The sequence below is a fragment of the Oncorhynchus gorbuscha genome, linkage group LG06 (assembly GCF_021184085.1).
Source record: "Oncorhynchus gorbuscha isolate QuinsamMale2020 ecotype Even-year linkage group LG06, OgorEven_v1.0, whole genome shotgun sequence".
In the NCBI taxonomy this organism is placed as follows: Eukaryota; Metazoa; Chordata; class Actinopteri; order Salmoniformes; family Salmonidae; genus Oncorhynchus; species Oncorhynchus gorbuscha.
In genome coordinates, this window is record NC_060178.1 from 9,012,240 (window position 1) to 9,026,231 (window position 13,992).

At 45.8% G+C, this 13,992-nt stretch overlaps 1 pseudogene; it reads left to right on the forward strand.

The window, feature by feature from the left end:
- LOC124037497 overlaps nt 1–13,992 on the forward strand; it is a 213,724-nt pseudogene that overhangs the window by 153,605 nt on the left and 46,127 nt on the right.

Sequence of the window (13,992 nt, forward strand, 5' to 3'; positions counted from 1 at the left end):
GGTGTGGATGCAAGCCCCTTACTTTCATATTCCAGGACCACCCATATGTATGGGGAGGCAGGTAGCCTAGTGGTTAGAGTGTAGAGGTGGCAGGTAGCCTAGTGGTTAGAGTGTAGAGGTGGCAGGTAGCCTAGTGGTTAGAGTGTAGAGGTGGCAGGTAGCCTAGTGGTTAGAGTGTAGAGGTGGCAGGGTAGCCTAGTGGTTAGAGTGTAGAGGTGGCAGGGTAGTCTAGTCGTTAGAGTGTAGAGGTGGCAGATAGCCTAGTGGTTAGAGTGTAGAGGTGGCAGGTAGTCTAGTGGTTAGAGTGTAGAGACGGCAGGTAGTCTAGTGGTTAGAGTGTAGAGGAGGCAGGTAGCCTAGTGGTTAGAGTGTAGAGGTGGCAGGGTAGCCTAGTGGTTAGTGTAGAGGTGGCAGGTAGCCTAGTGGTTAGAGTGTAGAGGTGGCAGGTAGCCTAGTGGTTAGAGTGTAGAGGTGGCAGGTAGCCTAGTGGTTAGAGTGTAGAGGTGGCAGGATAGCCTAGTGGTTAGTGTGTAGAGGTGGCAGGTAGCCTAGAGGTGGCAGGTAGCCTAGAGGTGGCAGGTAGCCTAGTGGTTAGAGTGTAGAGGTGGCAGGTAGCCTAGAGGTGGCAGGTAGCCTAGTGGTTAGAGTGTAGAGGTGGCAGGTAGCCTAGAGGTGGCAGGTAGCCTAGAGGTGGCAGGTAGCCTAGAGGTGGCAGGTAGCCTAGAGGTGGCAGGTAGCCTAGAGGTGGCAGGTAGCCTAGTGGTTAGAGTGTAGAGATGGCAGGTAGCCTAGTGGTTAGAGTGTAGAGGTGGCAGGTAGCCTAGAGGCGGCAGGTAGCCTAGTGGTTAGAGTGTAGAGGCGGCAGGTAGCCTAGTGGTTAGAGTGTAGAGGCGGCAGGTAGCCTAGTGGTTAGAGTGTAGAGGCGGCAAGTAGCCTAGTGGTTAGAGTGTAGAGGCGGCAAGTAGCCTAGTGGTTAGAGTGTAGAGGTGGCAAGTAGCCTAGTGGTTAGAGTGTAGAGGCGGCAAGTAGCCTAGTGGTTAGAGTGTAGAGGCGGAAGGTAGCCTAGTGGTTAGAGTGTAGAGGCGGCAGGTAGCCTAGTGGTTAGAGTGTAGAGGCGGCAGGTAGCCTAGTGGTTAGAGTGTAGAGGCGGCAGGTAGCCTAGTGGTTAGAGTGGTGGCAGGTAGCCTAGGATGGCAGGTAGCCTAGTGGTTAGAGTGTAGAGGCGGCAGGTAGCCTAGTGGTTAGAGGTGGCAGGTAGCCTAGGCGGCAGGTAGCCTAGTGGTTAGAGTGTAGAGGCGGCAGGTAGCCTAGTGGTTAGAGTGTAGAGGCGGCAGGTAGCCTAGTGGTTAGAGTGTAGAGGCGGCAGGTAGCCTAGTGGTTAGAGTGTAGAGGTGGCAGGTAGCCTAGTGGTTAGAGTGTAGAGGCGGCAGGTAGCCTAGTGGTTAGAGTGTAGAGGCGGCAGGTAGCCTAGAGACGGCGGGTAGCCTAGTGGTGGCAGGTAGCCTAGAGATGGCAGGTAGCCTAGTGGTTAGAGTGTAGAGGTGGCAGGTAGCCTAGAGGTGGCAGGTAGCCTAGAGGTGGCAGGTAGCCTAGAGGTGGCAGGTAGCCTAGAGGTGGCAGGTAGCCTAGTGGTTAGAGTGTAGAGATGGCAGGTAGCCTAGTGGTTAGAGTGTAGAGGTGGCAGGTAGCCTAGAGGCGGCAGGTAGCCTAGTGGTTAGAGTGTAGAGGCGGCAGGTAGCCTAGTGGTTAGAGTGTAGAGGCGGCAGGTAGCCTAGTGGTTAGAGTGTAGAGGCGGCAGGTAGCCTAGTGGTTAGAGTGTAGAGGCGGCAAGTAGCCTAGTGGTTAGAGTGTAGAGGCGGCAAGTAGCCTAGTGGTTAGAGTGTAGAGGCGGCAAGTAGCCTAGTGGTTAGAGTGTAGAGGCGGCAGGTAGCCTAGTGGTTAGAGTGTAGAGGCGGCAGGTAGCCTAGAGACGGCGGGTAGCCTAGTGGTGGCAGGTAGCCTAGAGATGGCAGGTAGCCTAGTGGTTAGAGTGTAGAGGTGGCAGGTAGCCTAGAGGTGGCAGGTAGCCTAGAGGTGGCAGGTAGCCTAGAGGTGGCAGGTAGCCTAGTGGTTAGAGTGTAGAGGCGGCAAGTAGCCTAGTGGTTAGAGTGTCGGACTAGTCACCGAAATGTTGCAAGATCGAATCCCCGAGCTGACATGGTAGAAATCTGTCTTTCTACCCCTGAACAGGCAGTTAACCCACTGTTCCTAGACCGTCTTTGAAAGTAATAAATTGTTCTTAACCGACTTGCCTAGTTAAATAAAGGTAAAATCAAATGTAAAAAAATTACAATATATGCACGCATGACTAATTTGCTTTGGTTTAGCGTCTGCTAAATGGCATATATTATAGTGAATAAAAATATCAACGCAACATGTAAAGTGTTGGTCCCATGTTTTCATGAGCTGAAATAAAAGATCCCAGAAATGTTACATACGCACTTATTTCTCTCAAATACACCAATTGATGTTTCTCTGTTATTGAGCATTTCTCCTTTGCCAAGATAATTCGTCCACCTGACAGGTGTGGCATATCAAGAAGTTAAACAGCATGATCATTACACAGGTGCACCTTGTGCTGAGGACAATAAATGGCCACTCTAAAATGTGTAGTTTTGTCATAAAACACAATGCCACAGATGTTTCAAGTTTTGAGGGAGCGTGCAATTGGCATGCTGTCTGCAGGAATGTCCACCAGAGCTGTTTTTAATGTAAATTTCTCTACCATAAGCCGCCTCCAACGTTGTTTTAGAGAATTTGTCAGTACGTCCAACCAGCCTCACAACCACAGACCACATCTAACCACGCCAGCCCAGGACCTCCACACCCGTCGTCTTCACCTTCGGGAGTGTATGAGACAAGCCACCCGGACGGCTGATGAAACTGTGGATTTGAGCAACCGAAGAATTTCCGCACAAACTGTCAGAAACCATCACAGGGAAGCTTAACTATGTGCTCGTTGTCTTGACTACAGTTCGGCATCGTAACCGACTTCAGTGGGAAAATGCTTACCATCGATGGCTACTGGCACCGTGGAGAAGTCTGCTCTTCACGGATGAATACCGGTTTCCACTGTATCGGGCAGATGGCAGACAGTGTGTGATGTTGTGTAGGCGAGCGGTTTGCTGATGTCAACGTCACGGCATCTCTGTACATTCAAATTGCCATCAATAAAATGCAATTGTGTTTGCTGTCTGTAGCTTATACCTGCCCCCACCATGGAGCCCTCTGTTGGCCCATTGTCGTGCCATTCATCCGCCGCCATCACCTCATGTTTCAGCAAGGATCTGTACACAATTCCTGGAAGCTGAAAATGTCCCAGTTTTTCCATGGTCTGCATACTCACCAGACATGTCACCAATTGAGCATGTTTGGGATGCTCTGGATCGACGCATACGACAGCGTGTTCCAGTTCCCACCAATATCCAGCAACTTCGCACAGCCATTGAAGAGGAGTGGGACAACATTCTACAGGCCGCAATCAACAGCCTGATCAACTCTATGCGAAGGAGTTGTGTTGTGCTGCATGAAGCAAATGGTCACACCAGATACTGACTGGTTCTCTGATCTTCGCCACTACTTTTTTTTTTTTTAAAGGTCTGTGACCAATGCCTGTATTCCTCGTCATGTGAAATCCATAGAGTAGAGCCTAATGGATGTATTTAAATTGACACATTTTGTTATATGAACTGTAACTCTGTAAAATCTTTGAAATTGTTGCATGTTGTGTTTTTCATATTTTTTGTTTTCCAGTGTACATTATGTAGTTGAATATGGTGTGTGTGTGTTTTGAACAACAGACATTTCAGATATCCATTCGGTGGCGTCCGACCAATCGAACCGATCCCACGACAGACATCGTAGCAGCCGGTCCCGCTCCCCTGACAGGCGATCTGATCCCTCCGACCACTCCAGGCACTCCCCTCCACAGATCAGCAACGGCAGGTAAACGCCACACCACCTGGCTGCGACACAGTCAAACTCAAAGGCTCGCAAGCAGCCGAATTCTGATCTTTTACCACTAATTGGTCTTATGACCAATCAGATCAGATCTTTTACCACTAATTGGTCTTATGTCCAATCAGATCAGATCTTTTGCCAATAATTTAGCAGAATATCAGGATTGGCTGCCTGTGTAAAAGGCAACCTTTGAGCTTTTTTGAAATTCTCACCCAGTGGGCAAAACTAGTTGAAATGACGTCTTTACGACCCGTAACTGACCTCAATACGAACTGTATTTCAAACCGTTTTGACCCGCTGGAAATGTAAATGTTTTTAAGGGTTTGTTAAGTGTCTTTATTTTCCTATTATTTTGTTTTTTTTGTCCACTTAACAAAGACTCTTCAGTTGGAGAATACCGTAAGTTGGACACCCCGTTCCCTAGGAGCCCCGCTGTGTAGATCCCCACTGTGTAGATCCCGCTGTGTAGAGTTCCGCTGTGTAGATCCCCACTGTGTAGAATTCCGCTGTGTAGAGTTCCGCTGTGTAGAGTTCCGCTGTGTAGAGCTCCGCTGTGTAGAGCTCCGCTGTGTAGAGTTCCGCTGTGTAGAGTTCCGCTGTGTAGAGTTCCGCTGTGTAGAGCCCCGCTGTGTAGAGCCCCACTGTGTAGAGCCCCGCTGTGTAGAGCTGTGTAGAGTTCCGCTGTGTAGAGTTCCACTGTGTAGAGTTCCGCTGTGTAGAGTTCCCACTGTGTAGAGCCCCGCTGTGTAGAGTTCCGCTGTGTATGAACCCCACTGTGTAGAGCCCCACTGTGTATGAGCCCCACTGTGTATGAACCCCACTGTGTATGAACCCCACTGTGTAGAGTTCCGCTGTGTATGAACCCCACTGTGTATGAGCCCCACTGTGTATGAGCCCCACTGTGTATGAACCCCACTGTGTATGAACCCCACTGTGTATGAGCCCCACTGTGTATGAACCCCACTGTGTATGAGCCCCACTGTGTATGAGCCCCACTGTGTATGAACCCCACTGTGTATGAACCCCACTGTGTATGAACCCCACTGTGTATGAACCCCACTGTGTATGAGCCCCACTGTGTATGAGCCCCACTGTGTATGAGCCCCACTGTGTATGAACCCCACTGTGTATGAGCCCCACTGTGTATGAGCCCCACTGTGTAGAGCCCCGCAGTACTTGTCAGATGACAGAATAGTGAATAAATGTAGACATAGAGAACATTAGTAAATGGATAGTTACCCCATGTTGATGTAGATTCATTCAAAATACCCCTATATTTCTCCCCTTCCTACCGATAAGGATTACTTGGGACCACTAAACCATAAAGATTACATCTGTGCCCTGAATACTCTTGGCTATAATTGTGTGTGTGTGTGTGTGTGTGTGTGTGTGTGTCCCTCGTGTGTTTTTGAATTTGATCAATGTTTTGTGAATCCTAGATGTGCCCTTTATGTTTGACATTGATGCTGATATCAGGAAATCAGTGCTCAGTTAGCAGCCATGGCTTTACACTGTCAAACGGTGCAGTATTAGACACGCACTGATTGATAGTATGTTTAATGTACATGCTGTGCATCCGTTATTGAGTGTCAGCTCTTGTTCTGGCTCAGGGCTCCAGTAGGGACACAATCTGTGGATGTCAGTCACACAGGACACAGCCTGTGGATGTAGTGTCAGTCACACAGGACACAGCCTGTGGATGTCAGTCACACAGAACACAGTCTGTGGATGTCAGTCACACAGAAAACAGTCTGTAGATGTAGTGTCAGTCACACAGGACACAGCCTGTGGATGTAGTGTCAGTCACACAGAATACAGCCTGTGGATGTAGTGTCAGTCACACAGAATACAGCCTGTGGATGTAGTGTCAGTCACACAGAATACAGCCTGTGGATGTAGTGTCAGTCACACAGAATACAGCCTGTGGATGTAGTGTCAGTCACACAGAATACAGCCTGTGGATGTAGTGTCAGTCACACAGAATACAGCCTGTGGATGTAGTGTCAGTCACACAGAATACAGCCTGTGGATGTAGTGTCAGTCACACAGAATACAGCCTGTGGATGTAGTGTCAGTCACACAGAATACAGCCTGTGGATGTAGTGTCAGTCACACAGAATACAGCCTGTGGATGTAGTGTCAGTCACACAGAATACAGCCTGTGGATGTAGTGTCAGTCACACAGAATACAGCCTGTGGATGTAGTGTCAGTCACACAGAATACAGCCTGTGGATGTAGTGTCAGTCACACAGAATACAGCCTGTGGATGTAGTGTCAGTCACACAGAATACAGCCTGTGGATGTAGTGTCAGTCACACAGAATACAGCCTGTGGATGTAGTGTCAGTCACACAGAATACAGCCTGTGGATGTAGTGTCAGTCACAGAATACAGAATACAGCCTGTGGATGTAGTGTCAGTCACACAGAATACAGCCTGTGGATGTAGTGTCAGTCACACAGAATACAGCCTGTGGATGTAGTGTCAGTCACACAGAATACAGCCTGTGGATGTAGTGTCAGTCACACAGAATACAGCCTGTAGAAGTGGAGTCACATGATCTGTGTGGAAGATGAAGAGAGACTACGCCTTCTAACAGTGGGCTAATAACAGGCTGTTACTCACTGTAAATATAGTGTGTGTGTGTGTGTGTGTGTGTGTGTGTGTGTGTGTGTGTGTGTGTGTGTGTGTGTGTGTGTGTGTGTGTGTGTGTGTGTGTGTGTGTGTGTGTGTGTGTGTGTGTGTGTGGAAATGTTCATCTGTTTCAAAAGCATTGGTGATGAGAGAAAACAAGGCAGCAGTGATTTTTGGCTGTGTAGCATTTAAAGCGGATTAAAACACAAATACCAGGAAATGTTCATCTCTTTCAAAAGCATTGGTGATGAGAGAAAACAAGGCAGCAGTGATTTTTGGCTGTGTAGCATTTAAAGGAGATTGATATCAGATAGTTATGTTAAGTTATTGACATAGAGGAGAGATTAGGGCAGATAGATTTATCTAGCTGATCTGTGAATGACCTATTTTATTTCCCCCAGTCAGTCGCAGGAGATCAGTTGGCAGTGAAAGGTTCTTTCAGGATGTGTTGAATAAATCTGTTTTTCCTGTCTCCAGCCTGATTGAGCAGACTCATTCCTTCGTGTGTGTGTGTGTCTGTCTGTCTGTCTGTCTGTCTGTCTGTCTGTCTGTCTGTCTGTCTGTCTGTCTGTCTGTCTGTCTGTCTGTCTGTCTGTCTGTCTGTCTGTCTCTGTCTGTCTGTCTGTCTCTGTCTGTCTCTGTCTGTCTGTCTGTCTGTCTGTCTGTCTGTCTGTCTGTCTGTCTGTCTGTCTGTCTGTCTGTCTGTCTGTCTGTCTGTCTGTCTGTCTGTCTGTCTGTCTGTCTGTCTGTCTTTAAAAAAAAGTTTAAAAAAAAAATATTGGTCACATGTTTAACGGATGTTAAAACAACATGATGATGATTTATTTATTTTAGAGAAAAAAATTGCAATGGTAAAACATGTTCAGTGTAAACTTAAAAACGATTTAAACAAGATTTTAAACAACATTTTAAAAAATGGCATGGGGCAATGATTTGTTTGTGTTATTATGACACGGTTGACCTGTTGAACAGCGTTTCCTGTACAATGCTCGCTGACACGGTTGACCTGTTGAACAGCGTTTCCTGTACAATGCTCGCTGACACGGTTGACCTGTTGAACAGCGTTTCCTGTACAATGCTCGCTGACACGGTTGACCTGTTGAACAGCGTTTCCTGTACAATGCTCGCTGACACGGTTGACCTGTTGAACAGTGTTTCCTGTACAATGCTCGCTGACACGGTTGACCTGTTGAACAGCGTTTCCTGTACAATGCTCGCTGACACGGTTGACCTGTTGAACAGCGTTTCCTGTACAATTCTCGCTGACACGGTTGACCTGTTGAACAGTGTTTCCTGTACAATGCTCGCTGACACGGTTGACCTGTTGAACAGCGTTTCCTGTTGAACAGCAATGCTGTTGAACAGCTGACACGGTTGACCTGTTGAACAGCGTTTCCTGTACAATGCTCGCTGACACGGTTGACCTGTTGAACAGCGTTTCCTGTACAATGCTCGCTGACACGGTTGACCTGTTGAACAGCGTTTCCTGTACAATGCTCGCTGACACGGTTGACCTGTTGAACAGCGTTTCCTGTACAATGCTCGCTGACACGGTTGACCAGTTGTACAGTGTTTCCTGTACAATGCTCGCTGACACGGTTGACCTGTTGAACAGTGTTTCCTGTACAATGCTCGCTGACACGGTTGACCTGTTGAACAGTGTTTCCTGTACAATGCTCGCTGACATGGTTGACCAGTTGTACAGTGTTTCCTCAACATGTTGGTGCAGCTGGCATACCGGGTTAAACAAGCTGTGTTGTCAAGAAGCAGTGCTGCTTGGTTAGGGTTGTGTTTTGGGGGACGCGTGGCTCTCGACCTTCGCCTCTCCCGAGTCCGTACGGTAGTCGCAGCGATGGGACGAGAGGAATTGCAGAAAGTTTGTTTTAAAACCGCACAATTTTGTCTCTGATGCCACGAAGAGGGCCTTTAAATTGGCCACCCCCACCACCTAAACCCCATTTTGATCCAGGAAAAACCCTGTGGGTGTGGGTGTGTTTTTAGTTGCTCACACACACTCACTTCCCCCTGTCCTGTCAATAGGCAGTGGTTTGCCAGTAGAGTTGTAGTTGTGCCAGTCATCACATGAGGGGCTTGGAGAAGGGAACTATATTCAGCCCGATGGCCACTGGCCTCAAAAGGTATGGATTTTTTTTTTTTTAGGGGGATTACGGCCACACAAAGGGGATGCAGCCGGGAAACTTGAGGCATTATCAAGTGCTTGTCAAATTGTGAATGAGAGACTGATATAGTGTGTACAGCCTGCGCAAAACAAAACAAAACAGACATCATAAGCCTTTCACACAACTTTTTTGAAATCGTCAGTCGAGTCGCATCATGCCGCCTTGGAATGAATACAAAATCAGAACATTTCGCCCCATAGTTTGTAAAACAACTATTAAATCTAAATGAAACAAATAGAAGTACCTGTTTCTTTGTTTACCGATCAACACAGAATAGCCGCTTGTCCGCACTCCCTCAAATCGTTTGGAGAAAATGTCCTTTCTATTTTATTCAGCTTTGTTACATTTTATTCTCCATACTATAAAATAATGCCATGGAATTCTAAGCAAATCTTGTCTGCTAAATGAACTAGTGTAGCCCACAGCCATATGGCATAGCCAGATCAGGACCTAACATCAGGACAACTCAGAGTAGGCTATTCTGTCCTTCTGAAATAGACTACATTTTTCTTCATATCATGTTTCTTTAGAGCTGTCTAAACTAAATAATGGATTTATTGTGATGGTGTCAGCTATATTACATGGGTTTATTAGACTTTTAAAAATGTAGACGTTTGAAAAGGTCTGCATCAGTGGCTTGTAGGCTGTGTGTGGAAGCCAGGAGATGCTAAACGTGTTTGTGTTCATTAACAGTCAATTACCGTGAGATCGGCAGTTATTTGCTTGATGATGCTGACAAAATTTCATGACCGCCACAGCCCTATTCATGACACACACTGTTCACAGCCCTCCTGTTGACAGAGAGAAAATCTAGAAAGTTCTTAAGCTTATTTTCTGCAGTTCTACACATTTTGTCATGAGGTGCAGATACAATTTTGCAGTTTTAAAGCTCATTTTCTTGCAATTCAATACATTTTGCCATGTCTGTTCATGTGATATTTGAGTTACTCGAACATTACTACAAAATCTATGCCCTTAAAAACCTAGCTAAAAAAACGTTAGCATAAAAAACAATTAGCTGACATGGGCTAGTTGATCTGGATATTTCTAACAAGTTATAAATAGCTTTCTACGGTATGCAATGACTCCCCTGTTGACCCCTGACGACCCCTGCTGACTCCTGCCCTACAAGACAGCTAGCACCACTTACCAGGCCTCTGCTCTGTTTCCCAACCATAGTACCCTGCAGGACAGCTAGCGTGTGATATAGATCTGTCATTCTCATTGAAAGCCAGGCTAAGAAGAGGTAGATCTGTTCTATTTGTGCTATTTCTATTATTTCAGTTTTGTACATCAGCTTCAAACAGCTGGGGGGTGGGGAAATGTGGTTATGGAAAATATAGTTCAGAGTGGTTTAGATTATACAATAATTCTTTGCACCGTACCTGCTTGTTTTGTCGCAAACTATTTAGAATTTTAGCAACTAGGAAAATGGCTGAGCTATTTCTGCATATTGTGTTTTTTTAAATGTGTTCTATAGCCAACTCTGATGGGCATTGCATAACTTGTTTGTATTTGGCATGGCAATGACCATCAGAGTTGGCAAGACAGTACAAACAGCTCTTGGACCAGGTTATATATTTGTTGCCGTTTTGGATGATTTATTGTGACCTCGGTGTTAGTAGTGTGTGTTTGTTTTAAGTCCAACCTTTCCTGGTTCTTGGCCAGAGGCACACAGTGAAGTGCACCTAGGGTACACAGAATCCTCTCTCTCTTTCCACATTTTGTTACGTTACAGCCTTATTTGACTAAAAGGATTAAATACATGTTTTTCCTCATCAATCTACACACAATACCCCATAATGACATCACAATACCCCATAATGACATCACAATACCCCATAATGACATCACAATACCCCATAATGACATCACAATACCCCATAATGACATCACAATACCCCATAATGACATCACAATACCCCATAGTGACATCACAATACCCCATCATGACATCACAATACCCCATCATGACATCACAATACCCCATCATGATAACACAATACCCCATCATGACAACACAATACCCCATCATGATATCACAATACCCCATCATGACATCACAATACCCCATCATGACAAAGTGAAAATAGGTTTTTAGATATTTTTTTTTTGCAAAAGAAAACCCAGATAGCTTATTTACATAAGTATTCAGACCATTTTGCTATGAGGTGCATCCTGTTTCCATTGATCATCCTTGATGTTTCTACAACTTGAAGTCCACCTGTGGTAAATTCAATTGATTGGACATGATTTGGAAAGGCACACACCCGTGTGTATATATAAGGTCTCACAGTTGACAGTGCATGTCAGAGTAAATACCAAGCCGTGAGGTTGTAAGAATTGTCCGTAGAGCTCCGAGACAGGATTGTGTCAAAACACAGATCTGGGGGAAGGGTACCAAAACATTTCTTCAGCATTGAAGGTCCCCGAGAACACAGTGGCCTCCGTCATTCTTAAATGGAAGACGTTTGGAACTGCTGCCAATGGTGTTTCAACAAAGTACTGAGTAAAGGGTCTGAATACTTATGTAAATGTAATATTGCAGTTAATTTTAATACATTTGCAAAAATTTCCCAAAACCTGTTTATGCTTTGTCATTATGGATTATTGTGTGTAGATTGATGAAGGGGGAAAAACTATTTAATCCCTTTTAGAATAAGGATGTAGCGTAATAAAATGTGTAAAAAGTCAAAGGGGTCTGAATACTTTCCGAATGCACTGTGTCTAGCACTAACCGCTTAGCATGTAACTAGCCCTAACCACTTAGCATGTAACTAGCACTAACCACTTAGCATGTATCTAGCACTAACCACTTAGCATGTAACTAGCCCTAACCACTTAGCATGTATCTAGCACTAACCACTTAGCATGTAACTAGCCCTAACCACTTAGCATGTAACTAGCACTAACCACTTAGCATGTAACTAGCCCTAACCACTTAGCATGTATCTAGCACTAACCACTTAGCATGTAACTAGCCCTAACCACTTAGCATGTAACTAGCACTAACCACTTAGCATGTAACTAGCCCTAACCACTTAGCATGTAACTAGCACTAACCACTTAGCATGTATCTAGCACTAACCACTTAGCATGTAACTAGCCCTAACCACTTAGCATGTAACTAGCACTAACCACTTAGCATGTAACTAGCCCTAACCACTTGGCATGTAACTAGCCCTAACCACTTAGCATGTAACTAGCCCTAACCACTTGGCATGTAACTAGCCCTAACCACTTAGCATGTAACTAGCACTAACCACTTAGCATATGTGCCAGAGGGCAGAGGCTCAAACCAGTCCTGCGTATGTATTGATATACAGTGTTTGTTGAATTGTACCACATCCCTGGTTCTTTGAGGGTCTGTTGATAAGAGCTTGGCACTAACAAGGCCAGATTTATAGTTTCTGGGTTCAATTCCTACACGGATCACTTGCACATATTGAAAATGTATGCACTTCCTGTGCTGTAAATCGCTTTGGATCAAATGTATGAAATAACAACAATTTAAAATACCTTTTTTTTTTGTCACCAGTCACAGAAGTCGTGAGGATGAGGAGAGGATCTCGAAGCCGACAGCGGTGCCACCCAAGCTAGCGGAGCAGGCTCCTGCCCTGCCCAAACCCCTGGAGAAGTCTGTCACCAGGGAAGAGAAACCGGTCCCTCCTCTACCAGGTCAGAACAACTAACCATTAACCTTAACCGGTAACCTAAATGTTAGATAGTTCAACCAGAAGGTCGCAGGGTTGAATCCCAAGTCCAACAGGATACAATATCTGTGGATTTTAGCTACGCTAGGTGCCTACTGCCTTTGTACCCTTGAGCAATACACTTAACATGTACAAATGTTTGAGCCCAGCTACCATGATAATATCTAGACGCTGAGCTGAGCAGGGCTGTGCTGGGATGTGCTGGGCTGGGCTGGGCTGGGCTGGGCTGAGCTTGGTTGAGACTGCAGCCTGTATTTAGACTGTAGTGTGAGTTGATGGACTCTGACGTTCCCCCTACTGCCGAGCTGAGCTGAGCAGGGCTGTGCTGGGATGTGCTGAGCTGGGTTGAGACTGCAGCCTGTATTTAGACTGTAGTGTGAGTTGATGGACTCTGACGTTCCCCCTACTGCCCTGCAGCCAACTGAGTGTCTCTGTCGGTGTGGCTGTGTGTTCGTGTGCTTCCGTGTGTGAGAGAGTGTATGCACACATTTTGTTCCTTGAGGATTTTCCTCATGGTCTGTGTGTTGAGGTGTCAGTACATCCTCTTGTATGAATAGTGCAGTTGATATTATCTCTTTCTCTCTCTCTCTGTGTGTGCGTGCTTGTTTTTCCTCAGAACCCAAGCCAGTGTATGCCCAGCCAGGCCAGCCTGATGTGGACCTGCCAGTCAGCCCCGCTGATGCCCCTGTGCCCAGCGCTGCCCATGATGACAGCATCCTACGGTATGTTGAAATATCTGTTCACCAGTCTAACAGCATCCTACGGTATGTAGAAGTATCTAACAGTATCCTACGGTGTGTAGAAGTCTCTAACAGTATCCTACGGTATGTAGAAGTATCTGTTCACCAGTCTAACAGTATCCTACGGTATGTAGAAGTATCTGTTCACCAGTCTAACAGCATCCTACGGTATGTAGAAGTATCTGTTCACCAGTCTAACAGCATCCTACGGTATGTAGAAGTATCTGTTCAAGTATCCACCAGTCTAACAGCATCCTACGGTATGTAGAAGTATCTACCACTACCCTACGGTATGTAGAAGTATCTATTCACCAGTCTAACAGCATCCTACGGTATGTAGAAGTATCTACCACTACCCTACGGTATGTAGAAGTATCTAACAGCATCCTACGGTATGTAGAAGTATCTAACAGCATCCTACGGTATGTAGAAGTATCTAACAGCATCCTACGGTATGTAGAAGTATCTAACAGCATCCTACGGTATGTAGAAGTATCTATTCACCAGTCTAACAGCATCCTACGGTATGTAGAAGTATCTACCACTACCCTACGGTATGTAGAAGTATCTAACAGCATCCTACGGTATGTAGAAGTATCTAACAGCATCCTACGGTATGTAGAAGTCTCTAACAGTATCCTACGGTATGTAGAAGTATCTAACAGCATCCTACGGTATGTAGAAGTATCTAACAGCATCCTACGGTATGTAGAAGTCTCTAACAGC